Genomic DNA, 23340 nt, shown 5'->3' with positions numbered 1-23340 from the left:
TTACCTTTATTCATTTTTACCCTGTAAAATCTATACGCTGCTTGATTGTCAAAAGTGGTTTAAGCTAACACATGCATTCAGTTCAAGAGAATGACATGTATTTGATGCTCCCCCCGCCCGCCCCCCCAATATGTGGAAGACTCCAAGGAGACAGAGTCTAAAAAGGTTTCCCTCCTTCTCTCCAGCCTCATGAAGCCCAAATTACCACCGAAGCTCCACAGCCTGATTGCGCATGCAGCCTTTGCGGCGGTCATTGAGGTCAAAACTGAGCCCGACAAGCAGGTAAGTTGTTAGCCTTGAAATTTGACTTCTCTAGTTGTTGTTTCTTCTTCACACGCTTTAAGCACTGCTCCCATTGCTCAACATCTGATCTCTCTTTCCCCTGCTTGGCGCATCCTCTCCCTCATTGCCATTGCCTGCAGGAGTTAGAGGAACGTTATACTCTGATGCTGGGAGGCCTCCTCTGGGAGGCCCCAAGCACTAAGACCCTGAACTTGCTGATGAATGTAAGTATCTTGATGGCCTCAGTGGCTGTTTGACCTAGAAAGCTTTCATGGAGAAGCCGCCACCTAGCAGTGCACCTCTTGGGCCCTTCCCCTCTTGTAAGGCAAGCTGGCCACATGGACCAGCCAACAAAGGCCCACTTGCCCAGACAGCCAATGGAGGGCCTTGGATGCAGAGCTACAATTTGGGGCTGGAGGACATTGCCATTTTAGAACAGAAACGGATCTCTCTTTGAGAGTGTAAAGGGCTTCACAGTGGTCTGCCTCTTTCCCCCAGACCAGCCTCCTGATTCTGAGGTCCCCTTTCCTCCCACAGGAACTGAGAGGTTACACAACAAGTGCGATTGCAGCGGAGAGGCAACTGGCAGCCAGTGGCATTAGCTGGCTGATGTCCTATGCAAGAAGGCTCAGCTGCCTGAAGGTAAGTCTCTCACCTTTGGCACCTTCTTTTTTATATATAAATATTTATTGAATTTTCACAAATTATAAAAACACACTGTCAGGGAACTGCCATCGGAAAGACAGGTGGTGGAAGGGCTCACGGAGGTTGGGAGAGACTCAGCAGCGGAAGAGGGAACCAGCAGGGGGAGAGGAGGGTCTCTGAGGGAAAGTGAGAAGGAGGGATGGCTCAGAGACACTTCCAGCGAGAACAGTGGGGAGGTTTCTGGACCTCCCATAGGGAGACCCACTCCTCGCCGGAAACTGTCACGCCGTGAGTCCAGAAGACGTGTTTCCGTTAAGGAGCTTTTATGTTGGAAGCGATTCCGAAAGCAACCACTGTCGGAATCTGCCAGTGACTGAAGGAGCCATGTTTGAGGCGCTCCGTCATAGACAGAGGTTTGTGGACTTGAGCAAACTCTGAGGGACTAGGATTTTACGCACAAGCAGCTCATCATCCCATCACACACACATATTACACAATACAAACATACACACACAAAAACAAACAAACATGTATAATTTCAAATCCTTTTTTTTCAAAACCTTGCTTCACCGACTTCCCCATACCTCCCCTTTCTGCATTCCAATTTCCAAATTTGTTTCAGCAAATCCTCCCCCTTAATTTTATCCAATTGTTTCCTTTTCTTTTACTTAATCTTTTTCAGCTGTAATCCCTTACTTTCTATAACCACAACATTTTAACACTCATTAATTTTACAATATTTCTTAAGATAAATTTTACATTTCTTCCAATCTTCTTCCGCCGTCTCTTTCCCCTGGTCTCGGATTCTGCCAGTCATTTCAGCCAGTCCCATGTAGTCTATCACCTTCATCTGCCATTCTTCCAGAGTGGGTAGATCTTGTGTCTTCCAATACTTTGCGATGAGTATTCTTGCTGCTGTTGTTGCATACATAAAAAAAGTTCTATCTTTCTTTGACACCAATTGGCCGACAATGCCCAAGAGGAAGGCCTCTGGTTTCTTAGGAAAAGTACATTTAAGTACCTTTTTCATTTCATTATATATCATTTCCCAGAAAGCCTTAATCTTCGGGCACGTCCACCAAAGGTGAAAAAAAGTACCTTCAGTTTCTTTACATTTCCAACATTTATTATCAGGCAAGTGGTAAATTTTTGCAAGTTTGACTGGGGTCATGTACCACCTGTAAATCATTTTCATAATATTCTCTCTTAAGGCATTACATGCCGTAAATTTTATGCCGGTGGTCCACAACTGTTCCCAGTCAGCAAACATAATGTTATGACCAATGTCTTGTGCCCACTTTATCATAGCTGATTTCACTGTTTCATCTTGTGTATTCCATTTCAGCAACAAGTTATACATTCTTGACAAATTATTAGTATTGGGTTCTAACAGTTCTGTTTCTAATTTCGATTTCTCCACCTGGAAGCCAATTTTCCTGTCCTGTTTGTAAACCTCCATTATTTGGTAATAGTGGAGCCAATCTCGTACCTTAACCTTCAATTTCTCATAACTCTGTAATTTCAGTTTATCTCCCTCCTGTTCCAAAATTTCCCAATATTTTGGCCATTTGGCCTCCATATTGAGCTTTTTCACAGCTTTAGCCTCCATTGGCGACAACCACCTTGGGGTTTTATTTTCCAACAAGTCTTTACATCTAATCCAAACATTATATAATGCTTTCCTAACAATATGATTTTTAAACGCTTTATGAGCTTTAACCTTGTCATACCATATATATGCATGCCATCCGAATACATTATTAAAACCTTCCAAATCCAAGATATCTGTGTTCTCAAGAAGTAGCCAGTCTTTCATCCAGCAGAAAGCTGCTGATTCATAATACAGTTTAAAATCCGGCAGGGCAAATCCCCCTCTTTCCTTTGCGTCAGTTAAAATCTTAAATTTTATTCTGGGTTTTTTGCCCTGCCAGACAAACTTCGAAATATCTTTCTGCCACCTCTTGAAGCAATCCATCTTGTCCACAATTTGCAATGTTTGGAATAAAAATAACATTCTAGGCAATACATTCATCTTGATAACAGCAATTCGGCATAACAAGGAGAGCTTCAAATTTGACCATATTTCTAAGTCTTTTTTTACTTCTGTCCAGCATTTCTCATAATTGTCTTTAAATAGATTCACATTCTTAGATGTCATGTTAATCCCCAAGTATTTCACTTTCTTAACCACAGTTAAACCTGTTTCATTCTGGAACCTCTCCCTTTCAGTAACTGTTAGATTTTTCTCCAATACCTTGGTTTTTTGTTTGTTCAACTTAAATCCTGCAACTTGACCAAATTCTTGAATTAATTCTAAAACCCTTTTCGTACTAGTGTCTGGCTCTTGTAAAGTAAGTACCAAGTCATCTGCAAAGGCCCTCAATTTATACTGTTTGGCTCCGACCTGTACCCCCTTTAACCAGCTGGTCTCTTCTAATCATATTTAGCAAAACCTCCAGGACTGATATAAAAAGTAATGGGGAAATTGGGCACCCCTGTCGTGTCCCTTTTTCTATTTTAAATTCTTCCGTTATCACATTATTTACAATTAATTTAGCCTTTTGTTCTGAATATATTGCACCCATACCATTCTCAAATCCTTGCCCTACCCCCATCCCATGTAGATTCTTCTTCATAAAACTCCAAGAGATATTGTCAAAGGCTTTCTCCGCGTCCACAAATATCAATACTGCTTTAGTGTTTATGTTCACTTCTAATAATTCCAAAATGTCTATTATATTCCTCACGTTGTCTGACAAATGTCTTCCTGGGAGAAAGCCTGCTTGGTCCTTATGAATCTCTTCCACCAATACTTTTTTCAATCTTTTTGCCAAAATGTCTGCAAAATTTTTGTAATCCACATTGAGTAATGATATAGGGCGGTAGTTCTTAAGCTGAGTCTTTTCAGTCTCTGTTTTCGGTATGAGTGTAATATAAGCTTTCTTTCCACGATTCTGGTGCCCTTTTCCCCTCTAAAATTTCATTGCAGACTTCCTTCAAAGCTTTGTAATATCTGGAAGTCAGCCCATCCGCTCCTGGAGATTTGCCCAATTGCATATTTTGAATGGCACCTTCTATCTCTTGTTCAGTTATTTTCTGATTCAGATCTATTTTACTTTGATGAGAGATTTTTTGTAATCCATATTTCTTTAAAAACTCATCTATGTCCCCTTCTTTCTGCGGCCCTTGCGAATATAGTTTTTTAAAATAACTCTGGAAACAGTTTCTAATCTCATTTGGCTTATAAATATTCTTTCCTTCAACCTCTAAGCTTGTAACCGTATTTAATTTTTGTCTTTTCTTCAATTGCCAAGCCAGAAGTTTACCACATTTATCTGCAGATTCAAATGTCCTTTGTCTCATCTGTTTAATCTTCCATTCTATTTCTTGATTCATCAATTCCATATATTGCACCTGATATAGCTTAATTTCTCTCAAGATCTCTTGGGACTTTGGTTTAGATCTCAATTTCTTTTCTCCTTCTTTTATCTTTTCCAAAATCTTATCCTTTTTCTCATTTTGACTTCTCTTCTTTATTGTATTTTGTTGTATCAAAAATCCTCGCATAACAGCTTTACTTGCGTCCCAGATTACTCTTTTTTCAACATCTGTTTTTAAATTTATTTCGAAATAGTCTCTCAAAGTTTTTTGGGCCTTTTTGTAGACCTCTTCATTTCTAAATAAGGTGTCATTCATCCTCCATCTGAAGGAGCCAGCTGTTGTTAACTTCATCTCCATCTTTACAGCGTTATGGTCGGAGCATGTTTTTGGGCAGATTTCCACTTTCTTTATCTTTGGTGCCATCCCACTAGTAACCCATATTTGGTCAATTCTAGTCCATGTCATCATAGCTTCAGAAAAGAAAGTTCTCTCTCTCTCGAGAGGGTTCTTTGTTCTCCAAATATCAATCTAGTCCATGTTCTCAGTCATTTCAAAGAAAGTCTTTGGTAGTCTCCCATCTTTAGAGACTACCTGTCTTTGTGCTTTATCCATATTTGTAGATACTACTCCGTTCATATCTCCCATCAAAATTAGGTTATAGTCCAAGTAATCCAGTAAGGTCTCATGCAACTTCTTAAAGAATTCAGATTTTCCCTCATTTGGTGCATAAATTCCCACGATCAAAAATTTTTCTCCTTGAACTTGAATTTCAATTGCCAGAAATCTTCCTTGTTCATCTTTAAACATCAATTTAGGTAGCAATTTTTCTTTTGCATAGATCACAACTCCTCTTTTCTTAACTTTGTCAGATGAAATAAATTCTTGTCCTAATCTTTTGTTAATGAGTAATTTTCTATGTAGCCTCGTCACATGTGTTTCTTGTAAACAAATCAAGTCCAATTGTTCTTTTTTCAATATGTGAAACACATTTGTCCTTTTTCGAGGAAGGTTCAATCCGTTACAATTCCAGCTTAGAAGTTGCAGAGCCATCTTGCAGTTATTTACTTTCCCCTCCTACTGCTCCGAGTAGTTGTTCGTCTTCAGTCGGTGATTTCAGTCCAAATGATAGATTTACAATGTCTATTATTTCTTTTACTGCTGGGGTTGGTTCCACTTCAACCACTCCTTTCAGAAGATCTTCCTCGTTATCTCGTAGAAATTGATCCTTGTCACTCACTGATTTTATTCTTATTTTCCTTCCCTTATATTTGAAAGATAGGCCTTGAGGGAATTCCCACCTGAAGGGTATTCTGTTCTTTCTCAGTAGGTCAACCAGGTCTTTGTAGTAAGTTCTTGCATCCAAAATATGCTTAGGTATGTCCTTAAAGATCTCCACAAAAGAATTTTCAATTTCCAAAGTTCTTTGAAAATGCAGATTCAGTATTTTATCCCTTTCTTCTTTTGATCTTAAAGTTATCAAACAGTCCCTTGGTTTCTTTCTATTTTGTCTTCTGCCCAATCTAAAAGCAGCCACTATCTTGAATTCTTCCTTCTCTAGCTCCTGTTGCCAAAAGTCCAGGAATTCTATTGTAAGGAAGTCCACCAAATTGTCCTTCTCACTTTCAGGAACCACTCTTAATCTCAGATTTTTCTCTTTTCTTTGTAATTCAAGCATAGACAAAGCCAACTCATGATCTTCTAACTTTTTACAGACTGGTGTTATCTTTTCCTGGGTGGCATCTGCAGTAGCCATAGCTTCTTCTGCAATCTTTCGAGTTGTGGCAGAGTCCTCTAAAAGTTTTTTAATAGTCTCTGTATTTGAGTTCACCCTCTTCCCCAGTTCAGTAACACTTTGCGTATTCAAATCGAGCTTTGCTGAGACCTCTGCCAATTGTTTACTATTTTCCGTGCCTTGCTTTGTCAGGAATTCCAAAGACTCATTTATCTTACATAAAGCTTGTGCCACAGGGTCAGATGACATAATTTTTGCTTTTGTCTGTCCAGCTGCAACTGTTACTGTGCCTGAAACCGAAGCCCTTCGCTGGTGTGAAGTGCTAGTCGTGTATTGTTTGCCAGATCTAGTAGTTCTGTCATAAGCCATAACACTCTCCCATCCAGCCAAGGTCGTTCCCACACTTGTAGATTGTTTTCAAGTGGAAATTTCCCGTACTTAGTTATTGTAGTCCAAGTTGCAACTGTTTCAATAGCCTCCTCTAGAGGGAGAAATCTCCAAGGCTCTTGCAACAAACTGTCCCTTTAATAAAGTCCCAACGTCATCAAAAGGAAGAATTTACTGTAACAGTTTCCAAATTTGTTTCACTTAACAGTCCAGGGATTTGTAACTTTCACGAAGTCAAATTAAGTGTCCAACCAAAAGAATTTCTTTTAACAAAGTGACAGTTCTGTATTCACTATCCAGGCAGTCCGTTCCCAGGGTTTTAAGACAGCTGATAAAATTTTCCAATAGTTCCTTTCATACAGGTACTCAAAAATCCACCTTCTTCCCCCTCTGCTCCTGCCTGCAAGAGGGGGATTTCGATTTCAATGTCAAGTTTGCTCGTTTCCAAATAATCTTCTTAAATTACAGCTTTACACTTCCTTTGCTTTAAGCTTTCTACAGTCCGGAAAGGCAGACTTCCTTATTTTATGCCTTTCCCGTTTCCGGCCAAATTGTCTTTAAATTATTTGTAAATCCCAATAGATCTTTAAGCCCTACTCACGGGTAGTTGTTTTCGATCCAAATTTCAGGAAGGAATCAGCGCTCTCTGACCATGGCAACGCGGCTTCGCTCCACGGGCTGGGTGACGACTCTCAGCACCGCACCACACACCCGCTGCCGCTCCGGAGTCTTTAAAAAGGTTCCCTCGCGGTTTCGGGGGGCGCAAAGGTGCCCACCGAGTCTCCTTGCTCACAGGCTTCCACGCCTGTGATTTTTTGGGGTCTCCGCTTCGCCGTAGCGGTCAGACCCGAACTCGTAGAGCAGACTCCCTCCGGAGCTCGGAGGGAAATCCGCCATTGATCACTGGCGCCGGCCGGAAGTCCCACCTTTGGCACCTTCACAGCCCCAAGAGGCTCCCAGAGTGGCTTGTGAAAGGATTCCCACAGGAGGAATCACAGTCTGGTATCAGGCGCACAACACAATGCTGGACAAGGCTGGGATGCTGGACAAGGCTGGAGACATTTCCTGCCCTATTCCTTGATCTTACACTTCCACCTCTGCCTAGTAGGCTGCAGGACCCATTGAGGTCGCCTGGGGCAAGGGATTGGGGCCAGGCAATAGAACTCACTCATCCCATGATGGAAGCAAGTCTTCCCTGGCTTGGGTCTGCTTCCATGTTCTCTTGCACCCATTATTTGGGGAGGGTTGAGGATCAAATCAGTCATCTGATCCAGTACGGTCTTTTCTTTTCTCTACAGCATGCTCTCATCCCTCTGGAGCTGGCTCACTTCTGCCCCAAAGAAGGTAACACCCACAGCCTGGGGACATGGGACGCACTTTCCAGACTAAGGAGAGCCCACTCAGTAGCTGCAGCATCCTTGCTTGATGCAGACCTCCTGGGTCATGTGGCTGTGAAATCCTGTCACAGCACCAACATGGCCAAACTGCAGGCTTGGAAGGAGTCTTTGCCACCAAAGACAGGATCCATAAATAGAACCCCAGCCCTGGAAGCCTCCTTGTAAATAGGGTGGAATGGGGGCCAGGTCAATTTGGTGAATCAGTAAATGTGGCAGAAATTCATCTCTCTTCTCCTTCATTCTCTTCCAGATGACATAAGACTTGATGTCAATTTCGATTATGGGGATAAGACACAAGTTTCAAGGCTCTGCAATGATAGAGTGGCAATTTTTGCTTGCTGTTTCATTGTGTCTTGTTTCTAATTGTGATCATTGCTGTTGTTTTAGAATTCTTTCCTATGCAATATTACTTTTTTATTGCTTTTAATTTTTTTTTTTTTTTTTTTATATAAACTTTATTACAAGCACATAAAATTACACATACATAAAATCAGACATATACACCTGGAAAAGAAAAAAGCAAACAAAGAAAAAAGAAAAAACCAATCACACCCTTACACACATTTGACTTCCAATAACCTCAGCTTTGGATTAAATATTCTACATATATCATCTGCAGTTATTTTCATTCATCTTTCCACGTCGTAGGAGTTAAACATCATCTACTGTTAAATTATTAATTCCTAAATTAATCTCAAGGTAACTTAAAAATTTGGACCAATCCTCTGTCTTTTTAGGGTTGTCCCGCCTGATGTATTGTGTAAGTTTCGCCAATTCCACATATTGATACAATTTCACCCGCCACTCTCTCATTGTTGGTATTTCGGGGGATTTCCATTTCTTTGCTATTAAAATCCTCTCAGCAGTAGTAGCATACTGAAAGAAGGTCTGATCTGATTTTTTTATTTCCTCCCCAATCATCCCTAAGAGGAAAGCTTCGGGGTTCTTGGGGAAATTATACTTCAAAATTTTCTTTAACTCCTCGTAAATTTGTCCCCAGAAACCTTTCACTTCCCCACAGGTCCACCAAATATGAATGAAGGTCCCCACCTTATCTTTGCACCTCCAACAAGTATTATCTGCTGTTCTATACATTCTCCCTAATCTGGCCGGGGTCAGGTACCAACGGTACATCATCTTGTATAAATTCTCCCTTAAATCAGCACATGCCGTAAATCTCAAACCATACTTCCACAAAGTTTGCCATTTGTCATAACCTAGCTCATATCCAAGGTCTTTATTCCATTTAGTCATTACCTCTTTAATCAGCACTTCCTTATTTTCATTTTCCAGCAGTTGCCTGTACATTTTAGATAATAATTTATTGTTACTCTCAATAATCTCTACTTGGAATCTAGATTTATTTTCTCCCATGCCTATTCTCTTATGTTCCCTCCATAGTGCGTTAATTTGGTGTAAATGAAACCAGTCCTTGATTTTCTCTTTTAATTCATCCTGCTGTCTTAATTTCCACCCTTCTTCTGATTTAATTAGGAGATCTTCATACGTCCACCTTCTACCTGTCATGTTTACTTTCTTTATTTTGATGATATCCACGGGTGAGAGCCACCAAGGGATACTTTGTTCTATCACGCTTTTCTTCCTATTCCAAACTTCTAAAAGTGGCCCTCTGACTGAATGATTATAAAAACCTCTATGAATTTTATCTTTCTCCTGCCAGAGGTAGGCATGCCACCCAAATCTTAAATCAAATCCTTCTAGGTCTAGTAGATCAGTATCTTTCAGTGTGACCCATTCTTTAATCCAAAGTAAACATGCCGCCTCGTAATAGAGCCTTAAATTTGGTACACCAAAGCCCCCTCTTTCCCTAGAATCCATCAAATATTTAAGTTTCACCCTAGGTTTCTTCTCCTGCCAAATATATTTGGTCAAGGTCCTTTGCCAGTTTTTAAAGCAGGCGGTACCTTTTATGACTGGTAAGTTCTGGAACAGAAATAACAGCCTCGGGAGAATACACATCTTAATCGATGCCATCCTCCCCGTCCAGGATAGATTCAATCTACGCCAGGTGTCCATGTCTTTCTTCATTTCTTTCCATAGTTTATTGTAATTGTCTTCTACTAAGTTAATATTCTTTGGGGATAACCAGATCCCCAAATATTTCACTTTATTTACTACTTTAATGTCCACCTGTTGTTCCAACTGTAATCTCTCCTGTGCTGTTAAGTTCTTTATTAATACTTTGGTTTTCCCCCTATTTAACTTGAATCCGGATAATTTGCCGAACTCTTCCAGGAGTTCTACCGCTCTGCTAATACTTTCAATTGGGTTCTCTAAGAAAAGGACCAGGTCATCAGCGTAGGCCTTTAGTTTGTATTCTTTCTCTCCAATCTTTAATCCCCTAATATTCGGTGTCGCTCTTATTTTATTCGCGGCTGTTTCTAACACCAAAATAAACAGTAAAGGTGACAGAGGGCAACCCTGCCTTGTCCCTTTCATTATTGAAAAGTATTTAGTCAGGTTGTTATTAATAATCAGCCTAGCCTGCTGTTCTGTATAGATCGCCCTAATGGCCTTCAAGTAGGGGCCCCCTATTCCCACCTTATCTATATTTTGCAACAGAAATTCCCAGGAGACGCGATCGAAAGCTTTTTCTGCGTCAATGAAGATAAGGGCCGCTGGTACGTCTGGTCTTGCCTCCAGGAACTCCATTATATCTAGTACGTGCCGGACATTGTCCCTCAATTGCCTCCCTGGGAGAAATCCCACTTGATCTCTGTGTATATATCTGTTTAGTAGATTCTTGAGTCTACTTGCCATGATATCAGCGAAAACCTTGTAATCACAATTTAAAAGTGAAATTGGCCTATAATTTTTTAAATCTGTCTTTTCGTTTTCTGTCTTGGGAATCAGCGTAATGTACGCCTCCTTCCAGGAACTAGGAATCCTCCCCTCTTGGAGAGTGTTATTTATTACCTCTGTTAATACCGGCGCTAACAGATCTACCAATTTCTTGTAATATTTTGCTGGCAGGCCGTCCGGACCTGGGGACTTCCCGTTCTTCATCTTATTAATGGCATCCCTGACCTCCTTTACAGACACCGCTTTGTTTAGTTGTATACAGTCCTCTTCTGTAAAAAATTTTCTTTCTTCTTGATCCAGGTAGTTTTTTACTTCTACACTACTCTCTTCTCCTTTTTCATACAACTTTTCAAAAAAAGCAACAAATCTACGTTCAATTTCACTCGGATCTTCTATCACCCTCTCATCTACAATAAGTTTATTAATCGTATTTTGTTTCTTTCTTTTCCTGAGCTGCCATGCAAGCAGCTTCCCCATTTTATTAGCCGACTCGAAATATTTCTGTCTTGTAAATTTGATTTTTTGTTCTATTTCCTGGTTCAAAATAGCTGAGTATTGGGACTGCAACACCTTCACCGCTTGGCTGATCGTTTCATCTGTTGGATTTAAGGCCAGTTTCCTTTCACAATCTTTTAATTGGGCCAAAATATTGTCCTTCTTTTTCTCCCTTAACTTCTTTCTATAACTATTTTGCTGTATCAAAAAGCCCCTTAGGACTGCCTTACCGGCATCCCATACCAACTCTATTGGGGTATCTCTACTCAAATTTATCGCCAGGTACTCTCTCAGAGTTTTTTTTGCCATATCTAGCACTTCCTCATTCTCAAATAGATATTCATTCATCCTCCACCTGGGTTGCCCTTTCAATTCATTTTTAATTTCCAAGACCAAAGGGCAGTGATCTGACAGGGTCCTGGGTAGTATCTCACATCTCTTAACTCTCCATGCCATCGCCCTAGTCACCCATATCTGATCGATCCTGCCCCAGCTTTTGTGGGGCTCTGAATAGTGAGTGAACTGTTTAGTGGTGGGATTTCGATGTCTCCAGATATCAATTAGATCTAAATTTTCCACTAACTCATTGAAAGCATTGGGGAGCTTCCCCCTGTTTACGTTCCTCTGGTTCTCACTTCTGTCCATGCTTGGTGTTGGTACCCCGTTCCAATCTCCCAATAGAATTAACTTATAAGGATCCAATTCCAGCAGCAAACTTTCAAGTTTTTCAAAGAACTCTGCTCTATTTGAGTTCGGTGCATATACCGCCACTACGTTAATTCTTTCCCCTCGAAAATTTAATTGAATACCTAATATTCTCCCTTCCTCATCTTTACAAATTTGTATTGGTTCCCACCTTTCTTTGGCGTATATTACCACTCCTCTTTTTTTATTTACATCCGAATTTACAAATTCTACTCCCAACTTTTTGTTCACCAAAATATGTCTATGCCTCTTTGCAATATGAGTTTCCTGAACACAGATTACGTCACATTTCTTATTTCTCAAAGCTTTTTGGATTTTATTTCTTTTAATTTTCTCATTCAACCCATTCACGTTCCACGATAAAAATTTTAAAGTGTCCAGTGTTATCTTAGTTCTCCGACTACTCTATCTCAGGTCAAAACTCTAATTAGAATCTAGCGCCTTTGTTTCCTGAGAGCCCCTCCTCCTCAGCCGCCCCTTCTCCCACTGCGGCTTCCTCCTCTTCATCTCCTGAGATTGACCCCCTATCTCCTTGATCTTTCGCGCTCTCCTCCCCCTCCTCTTCCTTCTCCCGACCGTTCCCCTTCGTTTCTTCCCTATCTCGCAGTCTATACTCTGTCCTTCCCAGCTCTCTTTCATATCTTCTCAGGAACTTCTCTGTTTCCTGTATATCCGTCAGTTTAAATTTCTTGTCTTTGTAGAAGAAGGTGATCCCCTCGGGGAACTCCCACCTAAATTGTATTCCATTCCTCCTTAAAGCCGCGACCATTTGTCTATAGCCCTCTCTTTTTCGTAATAGTCTAATTGGGATTTCTTTGTAGATAATGATGGGCCTACCTTCAATTCTGAGTTTATTACGATAGCTCGTCCTTAGAATTAGATTTCTCATTTCTAAGGAGTTAAATATCACCAGACAGTCTCCCAAAAATTTATTAGGTTTTAAATGTTGTGGTCTAGACATTCTAAATACGTTATCTATTGTTAGTGCTATCTCTTCTTCTTCCAGACCCAACCATTTAGATAGCTCCTTAATCATTTTCTTCCTGACATCTTCATTTCTTTCTTCTGCCACACCTCTAAATTTTAAGTGGAGCTGCTTTTGACGCATGTCCGCCATAGCAAGATTGTCCCAAATCCTGTCCTGTGCTTTATTTAACTCCCCCAACTCTTCCCTCATCCTCCCTGTTTCTTTTTTCTGTTCCCTCATTTCTTTCTGTAATTTCTTATTAGACTCCTCAATTATCTTAGATTTTACTGACAGGTCTTGGATTTTTGATGAGAGCTCTCCTACTGCCTCTTCTATTTTTTTGTCAATCAGTTCTTGCATATCCCCTAGCTTATTTTCTATATATGTTTCGTTTTGTTTAAATTCTTCCTTTATTTTGATCCATAAGCTATCTAAATCTTTGATCTCCTCTTGGCGTGATGTCTTTCTCTCCCCCGGGGTCCCACCGACTTTCTTTGCGTCCCTCCCTTCCTTCCCCATCATTATTTGTGACACACTCCCTTTGTTCACCGTTAGTTCTTTCCTATAATCCTTTTTCGTCCTATAGTCCTATAATCCTGACCTTTCCCTCCTTTCCCCTCAGAGAGCGCCTACTGGGGTGGTAAATATTATGACTGATCTTGCCCCATCCAATGTCCGTACAAAATACGTGTATACCCCGGGAGAACCGACAAACCCTCTATATACCCTTTAAAAGCCCTGGGGGGAATTCTTGTTCCAGAAACATCGATTAGTCCACTCCTGGCTTTAATTTGTTTTCCCCTTCTACTCCTCTCAGTCCTCCCCTCGGGTCTTTTTGCCTAGTTTCACCTGCGTCACGTCTGGCGTCCAGCACTCCGAAGAAGAGTGAAGGGAAGTGGGGGGGAATGGAAGGTGGGAGAGGGGTGGAGAGTCTATAAAAGTCTATTAGAGTCTAATTGGAGACGTAGTCGTCCTATACAGCTTTTTTTTCCTATACAATCAATTTTAGTCCTGGTTAATTCACTCCCGGTACTTCAGGAGCTTCAGGAGCTTCCAACACTTCTGGCACTTCCGGCACTTCCAGCACTTCAGGAACTTCAGACACTTTGAACCCTTTAAGCACTTTACGCACTTTGGTCTCCTCTCACCAAATGATTGCAATCCCAATGATATCCCCCGGTTACAGTCTAGGCTCCCACTCAGGGTTTCATGCCCTCCTCTTCAGCCCCACGCAAGTCAGGCACAGTCATGAAAAAACAAACAAACCAACAAATAAACAAACAGAGGGAAACTTCTGTACCGTTGATTACTCAGCGTCCGACATCCGCCACCAATAGCCGGCTGTTTGCAACAGCAACCTGACCTGTTGTTACCGTCACAGCTTTGGGCGTCTTTAACGTATCTCAGGCTGCAAACCGAGAGTCAGACCCCTACCGCACCTCCCTTGGCATGTCCTCGCCCGTCTATCCTTGAGTAAATGTCCTTGAGGAGCGTAGATGATATTGGGGGGATCGTCGTAGTCAAGACGAGACCTCACCGGAGGGCTTGGAAAGCGTCCGTCACTGTCCGCCCCCGGAATTGGCGTTATATTGTTTAATACAATTTAGTCCTTGAGATCATTAAAAAAACAATTCAGTCCAAATTCACTATCAACTCGGCTCTTGCTCATTCAGTCAGACTATTCACTAACCTCCTCGCTCCTGCGGCTCCCCTTCTGCGCCATCTTGTCTCCGCTGCCGAGGAGATTCCCATAGGTAAGCAAACAAAGAAAAAGAAAACCTGGGCGTCTCCTAGCTTCGCGCCAACTGCGCGCTTATATAATAAGCACTTCAAGAAAAAAAAATTCCCATGCTGGAGACCCCGTTCTTGTCTTGAGGAGCTCCGACGCTGTTTGCAGCTGAAGCTCTGGGCGTTTCGCTGTGAGGCGGCACTTCCCAGTTTGCGCTAGCGGTCGCCGTTCTCTCGTTCCTCTCTGTTCTCTTTTCCCAGAGGGGTAGGTCGACCGCGTCCACGCTGCAGGTGGCCTCTCCCCCAAGGGTTCCCCCCCTGAGGTTTCGGGGTACGCTGCGCCCTTGCGTCTTTCCCCACAATCTCACAGCGCCCAGAAAGCCAAGAGCTGGCTTTCTGTGCTTCCTCACTGCTCGCGTCCGGAACCGGAAGTCTTTTTTTTTTTTTTTTTTTTTATTGCTTTTAAATTGTTGCTTTTTAAATTGTCCTTGTAAAGGAAAGTGTTCTGCTAATGTTGATTATATTCTGAATTGCTTCAAGAAGCCTCATAGCAATGAATAATATTAAGAGTAATAATTATTTTACCTGCCTTAATTATAATAAAGCATTGACACACATATTTTAAATTAGCGGTTAAGGTTTTAAACTACACATTTTAATAGTTTCACATCTGAATTCTTTACTGTGTTCTAGCTTATAGATTTTGATTTTAACCTACATATATATGAGAGCCAGTGTGGTGTAGTGGTTAAGAGCGGCAGTCTCGTAATCTGGGGAACTGGGTTCGTGTCTCCGCTCCTCCACATGCAGCTGCTGGGTGACTTCTCTGAAGTCTCTCAGCCCCACTCACCTCACAGAGTGTTTGTTGGGGGGGAGGAAAAGGAGAATGTTAGCCACTTTGAGACTCCTTAGGGATGCAAGAAGGGCCTTTACACTCGCCAGATCGGCTCGGCTCTTCCCTCGCCGGTCCTGGATGGAGCCTTCAGAAGGGTCCCGTACACTCAGAGACTTTGCACCTGTCCATTGGGAGAGATAGGAAGCCCAGAACACTTGTTCTTTAGATGTCCATTTTATAAAGAGGCACGTAGTAAGATCATGGATCCCCTACTGGTGAGGCTCGCCGACCTCCCGCAAAAGCAAAAATTTGACCTTTTGTTGTTGGGCAAAGATCAGAAGATGACCTGGATGGTCGCCAGATTCTGTCTACAGATCTGTAAGCGCAGACCATCGCCCAACCCAAAATAGTCCGGCATGAAAAGCCCCAAACATGGTTCCATGGGTGATTCTGAGACAGTTTATTGTTGCACATGGTTTTCTAAATTTAGTGTTGTATATTGTTTTAATTGTCTGTTTTAACCATATTTGTACAGCAGTTTTTAACGTTGTGAGTGTCCTCTATTTAAGAGGCTTCTACTCTGCAGCCTCTTATAGTTGTTTTATCTGCGAGTTTTTTAGTTTTTATGCTCTTACAGCTGTTTTAACTGTGTGTCTTTGTTGGTTTTTAGCTCTTATTGGTTTTAATTATTAGTTTTTTATTTATCCATTATATGTGTTTAATCTTGTATTTTATTCGGATGTTTTATGCCTGTTTCCTTGTCCTCATTTGCCCTAACAATTATCAGTCAAAAATCCCAACTGCTATTTTATCTATATGCTTTTCTTAATCCTGGTCTGTGACCGTAATAAAGTTCATTCATGTTAGCCGCTTTGAGACTCCTTAGGGTAGTGATAAAGCGAGATATCAAATCCAAACTCTTCTTCTTCTTCTTCTACATGTTCTCTATCTCTGTAGAAGTCCATATTCTGGTTTGTGACTGTAATAAATTGATTGGTTCATTCAATAAAGCTTCGGTGGTTTTGAAATTCAGTAAATTGTCTCTGCCTCCATTGTTTGGTATTGAGGGAAACGCTCTATAAAATAATCAGAAAACGTCAGGGTTGTAGTCAACATCAGTCCTTTCCACAGCAGACCTATTTAAATTGATGGGCACAAATTACGTGGCTGTGTTGATTTTCACGCATCTCTTCTGAGTAAAACTCAGTTGACTACTCCTCACAGTCAAAATAAAAAAAATCCTTCCTGTAGCACCTTAAAGACCAACTAAGTTAGTTCTTGGTAGAAGCTTTCGTGTGCATGCACACTTCTTCAGATACCACCGAATCTGAAGAAGTGTGCATGCACACGAAAGCTTATACCAAGAACTAACTTAGTTGGTCTTTAAGGTGCTACAGGAAGGAATTTTTTTATTTTGACTATGGCAGACCAACACGGCTACCTATCTACTCCTCACAGGATATCATGGAATTGTAGAGTTGGAAGGGACCACAAGAGTCATCTAGTCCACCCCCTGCAATGCAGGAATATTTTGCCCAACGTGGGGCTCCAACCCACGACCCTGAGATGCAGAGTCTCACACTCTACTGACTGAGCTATGGGCAGATATCTTGTTTGATAAATGTGTCCCTTGGAAACGTTTTGGTTTTATCCTCTCTGCAGGAGTTGCTATGCCTGATCATTCCATCTAGTTCTGTCGAAAGAGAGGTGGGGGTTGTTTTCTGATTTCTTAATTGTGAATATTTGGGGGGGGGAGGGGAGGCATAGGTGGAAAGGAGATACTCAGATGGACCAGAGTGAAATGGGGGCTTCGGGATGGCTTGGGGAAGTCTAAAAGTGTCACATCCAAACCAAAACTCTGGGTTGTTGGATGCCCCTGCCTTCTGTCATCATTTGAGCTTTCCTCTGCTTCCCTTTCAAGCTGCTGTCTGGAAGGAGGCCAAAGCCCACTTAAACATAAGAATGATTATAAGAAAGCATTCATTCATCAGCCAGAGTTGAATGAAGACGATGTGCTAGGAGGAGAATGAGCTAATTAAACCATTCTGCAACACACACACACACACCCCAGCATAGCTTCAACTTTTAGCACAAAAAGTCTTCAGCCAGATGTCATGCAACCCTTTGGCAGGGGCAACTTATCATTTTATTGATTTTCCATAACAAAGAATTAAAAAGGCGGACAATCCTGCAAAGGAGTGTTGCCATTTAAACTGCTGGTGTGACGTAGGAACCCGAACAAAGAAAAGGAACCAACTACCCAGAGTCTGCTTCTGATTGCCCTTGTTCTCCACCTCCCTCTATCCTAATCAGCCGCAAACAAGAGTTCAGATTTGAAAGCCTTGTTATCACCTCATTCCCTTCAATTAGCCAGCTGCTCTGGCAGATGACATCAGTTCCTTCCCGCTCCCAATATTCCTGCTCCTAACCTGGTTAGCCATAGCCCGGAAGCTGAATCTCAGGGGAACGGCTTTGGGCTGGGAAGGGCTCATCTTTTCTGGGCCTCTTCTCCCCCTCAGGAATCGGTGCTTGGCTCCTGGCCTGTGAAATGCACTCAAAATGTAAATCTTTTACCCCCAAACCTTCCCACATCAGAGATGCAGGAGTTGCATCACCTCCAACTTCCTCAGGGATGAAGCAGCTGCGAAAAACGAAACATTTCACCTGGACACGGTTTCTGAGAGAGCAACAGCAGAAGACCCAGACTCTGGCAAGATGAGCATTTGCCCAGTGGATTCTGGCTGGTCCGTGAGGGCAGACAGGGGATGACTGCGGTGGCCGCCAGCCCCTTCCCACTCCATCTCAGATACAGAACACATTGGCTCTGCCACTCCTTGGCTCTGGCGCCACCTACTGTTAGCCTCCTTGCCTTCCACCCTCCCAGTCCCAATGAGCGCCATCCACCCCTGGTCCAGAGGCGCAGAGCAGTAGTTAGGTGATCTTGCGCCCCGGCAGAACCGTCCAGATTGCGCCCCCAGCAACGGACAAATTAGCTCTTCTTTCTGCCTCTCCTCCACCCCCCCCACCCATTCAATTCACCCTGGAAGTACAAGTATCAAAAAGTAAAATGTTAGAGATTTCCCCCCACCCCATAGCAATATAATTGGATTCAGCTAGCAGGTCAGTCTACTTTCGGTTTCACTCCTGGTGTGCTGGTCCCGGGGGGGGGGGGAGGTACTAATACCGTATCCGAAGTTCAGTCCAGAGTCACTAGCAGGGTAGACGATCACTAGATGAGACGCGAGGTCCGAAACAGGGAGCCGGGCGGGGGAGCAGGAACGCTGGTAGGGCAGCAGCAGCAAGCCAGGCGGGTAACAGGAACACTGGTAGAGCAGAAGCAGGGAGCCAGGCGGGGAACAGGAACACTGGTGGGTCAGCAGCGGGCAGCCGGGCGAGGAACAGGAACACCGGAGAGTCAGGAGCAGGAAGCCGGGCGAGGAACAGGCACACTGGGAGTGCAGATCTAGGTCTGGGTAAAGCAGGTACTCCACAACGACGTTGCTCCCGCAACCTGGGACCGGGCTGCCTGACCTTTATCTTCTTCTAAGGCCGGGGGCGGTCCCGGCCCCCAAGAGCCCCACCTCTCCTGGCCTTAAGGCGAGTACTCCTCCTGGGAGAGACCAGTTCCCTTCGCCTCTCTGCTCTAAGCCTCTGCAGTTCAGGAGAGGCCGAAGGGTTACTGGGCCCCGGGGGAGGCTCACCTGTAGCCACTGAGTCCTCCAGCACCTCTGGGGCCAGAATGGTCTCACCTGGTCCTGCCCCTGAGGATCTGGCACAGGTGCAGGCTCCTCAGCATCTAGGCCTTGCCCCAGTTCAGCCGGCCCTGGAGGCGGGGACTCCTGTGCTGGCTGGGATTCCTCCGGTTCACTCTCAGACTCGGAATCCCAGGCCATCACACCATCCCCCCTCCCAGCCCCCCCTCAACTGAGGGTCCTGGACCCGGTTTGTTGGGGTACGCCGCATGAAACTCTCGGAGGCAGGCAGGCGCGTGGACGTTGGCCGCTGGTTCCCAGGAACGGTCCTCCGGCCCATACCCCTTCCAGTCTATGAGATACTGCAGCTTTCCCCTGCGGTATCGGGAGTCCAGAATGCGTTCCACCTCGTACTCAGGCTCTCCCTGAACCAAAACTGGCTGCGGTCGGGGACGGTTCGGGTGGAACTCGTCGGGTGGGGCCACCGGACTCAGAAGGCACCTGTGGAATACCGGGTGAACCTTCAGGGTTGCTGGCAACCGGAGACGGAATGCCACCGGCGAGACCTGGTGCACGATGGGGAACGGGCCGGTGAAACGGGCGTCCAGCTTCCGCGAAGGTCGAGAAGGGTGGAGGTGACGAGTGGAGAGCCATACCAGGTCACCGACGTGGAGTTCCGGCCCCACCTGGCGGTGGTGGTCGGCCTGGACCTTGTACGCCTCCTTGGCCTGGTGCAGTTGCTCCATCAATAGTTGTTGCTGAGACTGGAGCTCCTGAAGCCACTCTGTCACCGCAGGGACCGCAGATGCTGGCAGCACATCCGGAAACAACCATGGATGAAAACCGTAGCTGGCCTGGAACGGGGTCTGCTGGGTGGACGCATTCACCGCGTTGTTATAAGCGAACTCCGCCAAGGCTAGGTGGTCGACCCAGTCATCCTGCTGGTAGCTGCAGTAACACCGCGTTCGCCCGTTCCGTCTGGCCATCAGTCTGTGGGTGGTAAGCAGATGAGAGACAGACCTCTGTTCCGAGGGCCTGGTGCAAAGCACGCCAAAACCGGGACGTGAACTGAACCCCCTCCCCATTAAATTCACCCTGGAAGTACAAGTATCGAAAAGTAAAATGTTAGAGATTTTCCCCCACCCCATAGCAATATAACTGGATTCAGCTAGCTGGTCAGTCTCCTTTCGGTTTCACTCCTGGCTCCTTGTTAAATTAATACTGCACCAGAAACCTCCCAAGCAGATATCCAAAGTTCTTTGGCATTTCTCCAATTGTTAATGAGATGTCTCTTCTAGTCCAGGGGAGTCTTTTGATCTTCTTCCAGGAAACCAAGAGTGCAATTTTTTTTAGTCTCCCTTGCTTTCCTGGTGACCTTCAGCTTAAAGACAAACTGCTCTGGAGTGAGAAAAATCCATCAAAAAGCACAGCTGGAGGGACCTGGAAGTGTGCGGGGAAGAGCAATTTTGTAGTGGGTTTGTTGCACAGGAGCACCAAGTTCACTAACTGGCTGATTCAGATTGAATCCCATTCAAAAAGAGTGCAATGGTGTGTGTTTCAGCCAGCCATCCGGCTGCTGCAACTATTCCCTGGGTGCCACCACACTGTCCTGTCTGTGTGTTTGGAAGGGAATGGGAGCTATGCTCCCCCCGGAGACACCCCACTCCTCCTTCCTTAGCTGTGTTGCTCAACAGTTGAGGCAAACTTCACAGTTCTGGGATGCCAATGCCAAAGACCTATAAGTGTGCTGTCAATATATTTACAGTGCAGGGGTTCCTCCGGAGGAGACGACCACTTGTTTGTTTTGCGTTCATGTCTTGCTTACGCAAAACTTACAACAGTGGTTAGACTCTACTAAGGGAATGGTCAGAGTGCTTTAATCCATTCTCATTGGAAAAGCTGAAGTTCTCGGCTGGACCTGAATCCCTCCCACAAAATACTGACAGTCTGGAAACACCCTGGGTGCAAACATGTTTTACTGGGGAAAGGATCTTTGCCTCTTCCTCCTTCCTAACCTGCAGTAGTGCCCTTGCAAATCACAAAGTGCAGGCTCCCTTCATGGTACTCACAGCCACACCGCTTCAAAGATTATACAAATTTAATATATCAACAACAAATCAACACAATGACGCTATAATGATACAATCTGAATCATTAGGGGTGCATTGCAGCAGTCATTGCAAATCTCCATGAGTCACCTTTCAGCCAGAAGCTCTGCAGCACATGTGGTTCTGATGATTCCCCTGTAAGGAAGGCTTACAATGTAGGAGGCTTTGGGGCTTTGCGAGAGGGGGGAAAGTGGGGACATCATAGAAGTATGCATGATGTGGGAAAGGTGCAGAGCGATGTTTCCTCCTCATAATATCAGAACCTGGATCTGGGGCTGAACCCGGGATCTGCACGCCAAGGCTGGAGTAAGAAAGAGCCTTTGCCAGCTGGCCACGTTGGGCGCCTGCCTGGAGAGTGGAAGCCGGGGGTTGGAGGGACATCGTGCTGCTCCTGGCAACCCCCATCCGACGTCCTCCTCCGCCTGAATCCCGCTTCCCCTGGGACGCACTTCCCATCCTGGAGCGGCTGGGGTGGGAGCACTCCCCACCCCCTTTCCTTTTTTTATTTTTTTATTTTTTATATATATAATTTTTTTTATTGATTTCCATCTAGTTATACATTTTATCCATGATACAGCAAATCATATCCATTTTAGACTTCCTTCAACGTCACTGACAATCATTCGTAGTTATAACTTTAGTACAAATTTCTTTCTTTCATATTGCCATTTGTTCCTCCCTTCCTTCATTATTTCTAATAAACAATACTTATTGATTCTTTACAGTGCCTCTTTAAACCCCACTAGCGTTGTATTTACACCACAGTTATTTTCCAGATAACCCACAAATTTCCCCCAGGCCTCAATAAACTTTTGATCTTTAGTATATCTGATTTTCCCTGTTAATTTGTCCAGTTCTGCATATTCTGTCAATTTTACTCTCCACTCTTCTACCGTTGGAATTTCCTCCTGCTTCCACTTCTGAGCCAATATGATTCTGGCTGCCGTTACGGCGTATTGGAAAAGTTTGCAGTCCTTTCTTCTAATGTCCTTTCCTACAATACCTAGTAAAAAAGCTTCTGGCTTTTTCACAAAAGTATATCTTAACATTTTTTTCATTTCATTGTAAATCTCTTCCCAAAAGCTTTTTACTTTCTTACACTCCCACCACTGATGAAAGAACGTCCCTTCTTTATGTTTGCATTTCCAGCATTTGTTATCAACCTTGTACATCTTTGCCAATTTTACGGGTGTCATGTACCATCTGTAGAGCATTTTCATCATATTTTCCTTCAATAACGTACATGCCGTAAATTTTATATTCTCTCCCCACCCCCCTTTCCAGACCCCACTCTCCTCGTTCTTCTTCTTCATGCCTCGGGTGTTTTCCTGAGTGTATCTGCAGAACAACCCTCTGTGAGGGAGGCTAAGCTGGCCCAAGGTTGCTAAGCCAAGTTGCCAAGGCCAGCATTTAAGACCGCGCACCCTTTCCCCTCAGATGAGAAAGACGGGATGAGTCATGCTAGCAGCCTGTGGCCTTGATGGGCTTTGAGGCAGCCCAGAAGAAGAAGAAGAAGAGGAAGAAGAAGAAGAAGAAGAAGAAGAAGAAGAAGAAGAAGAAGAGGAGGAGGAGGAGTTTGGATTTGATATCCCGCCTTTCACTCCTCTTCAGGAGTCTCAAAGCGGCTAACATTCTCCTTTCCCTTCCTCCCCCACAAAGCCACTTCCGGGCCTGCCCCAGGAGGTGGGGTTGCGGGCTTCACGCCCTCCCCACGCGAGCGGGGGCTGGTTTCAGCCCCCGCGAGAACAGGGGAATCCCGACCGGCCACACCTCCCAGCCAGCCAATCGGCTGGCTGGGGGGCGTGGCTTGCCCTATTTAGGGCCGGAGTGGAGGGGGCTCGCCCTCTCTTCTCCGGCTGGCCCCCACGTTTGAGGAACGGCATCACCTCTCCGAATCATTTCTGGTGGATCATACTCTCCGCTTCGGTCACCACCTCGTGGCTGCATAGCCCCGGCAGACGCCGGCCGGCCGGTTACTCCCTGAGCAGCCTCACATTTAAGGAGTTCCTTCCGGCAACTTTCACCCACCTCTCCAGCCACGCGGCTCTGCTGAGATTCCGGGAGGAGGAGTCCTCACCTCTTCGATCAGGTCGTATTGCCGTTGAGCTTACCGGGGGTCAAGCCTGCTAGTCTTAGGGGTGTGTGGGTCCTCTCCCTGCTGTT

At 44.3% G+C, this 23340-nt stretch overlaps 1 long non-coding RNA gene across 1 annotated transcript; it reads left to right on the top strand.

Moving 5' to 3' along the window:
• Positions 1 to 236: 236 nt before the first annotated feature.
• LOC308578295 lies at positions 237 to 895 on the top strand. The gene is made up of 3 exons (XR_014003865.1): positions 237 to 282; positions 423 to 506; positions 820 to 895. It is a non-coding gene; the product is annotated as an uncharacterized lncRNA (long non-coding RNA).
• Positions 896 to 23340: the final 22445 nt, after the last annotated feature.

Source organism: Podarcis bocagei (assembly GCF_964188305.1).
Source record: "Podarcis bocagei genome assembly, chromosome: W".
Taxonomy (NCBI): domain Eukaryota; kingdom Metazoa; phylum Chordata; class Lepidosauria; order Squamata; family Lacertidae; genus Podarcis; species Podarcis bocagei.
The sequence above is the reverse complement of the archived record's forward strand: the minus strand, read 5'-3'. Positions and strand labels throughout refer to the sequence as shown.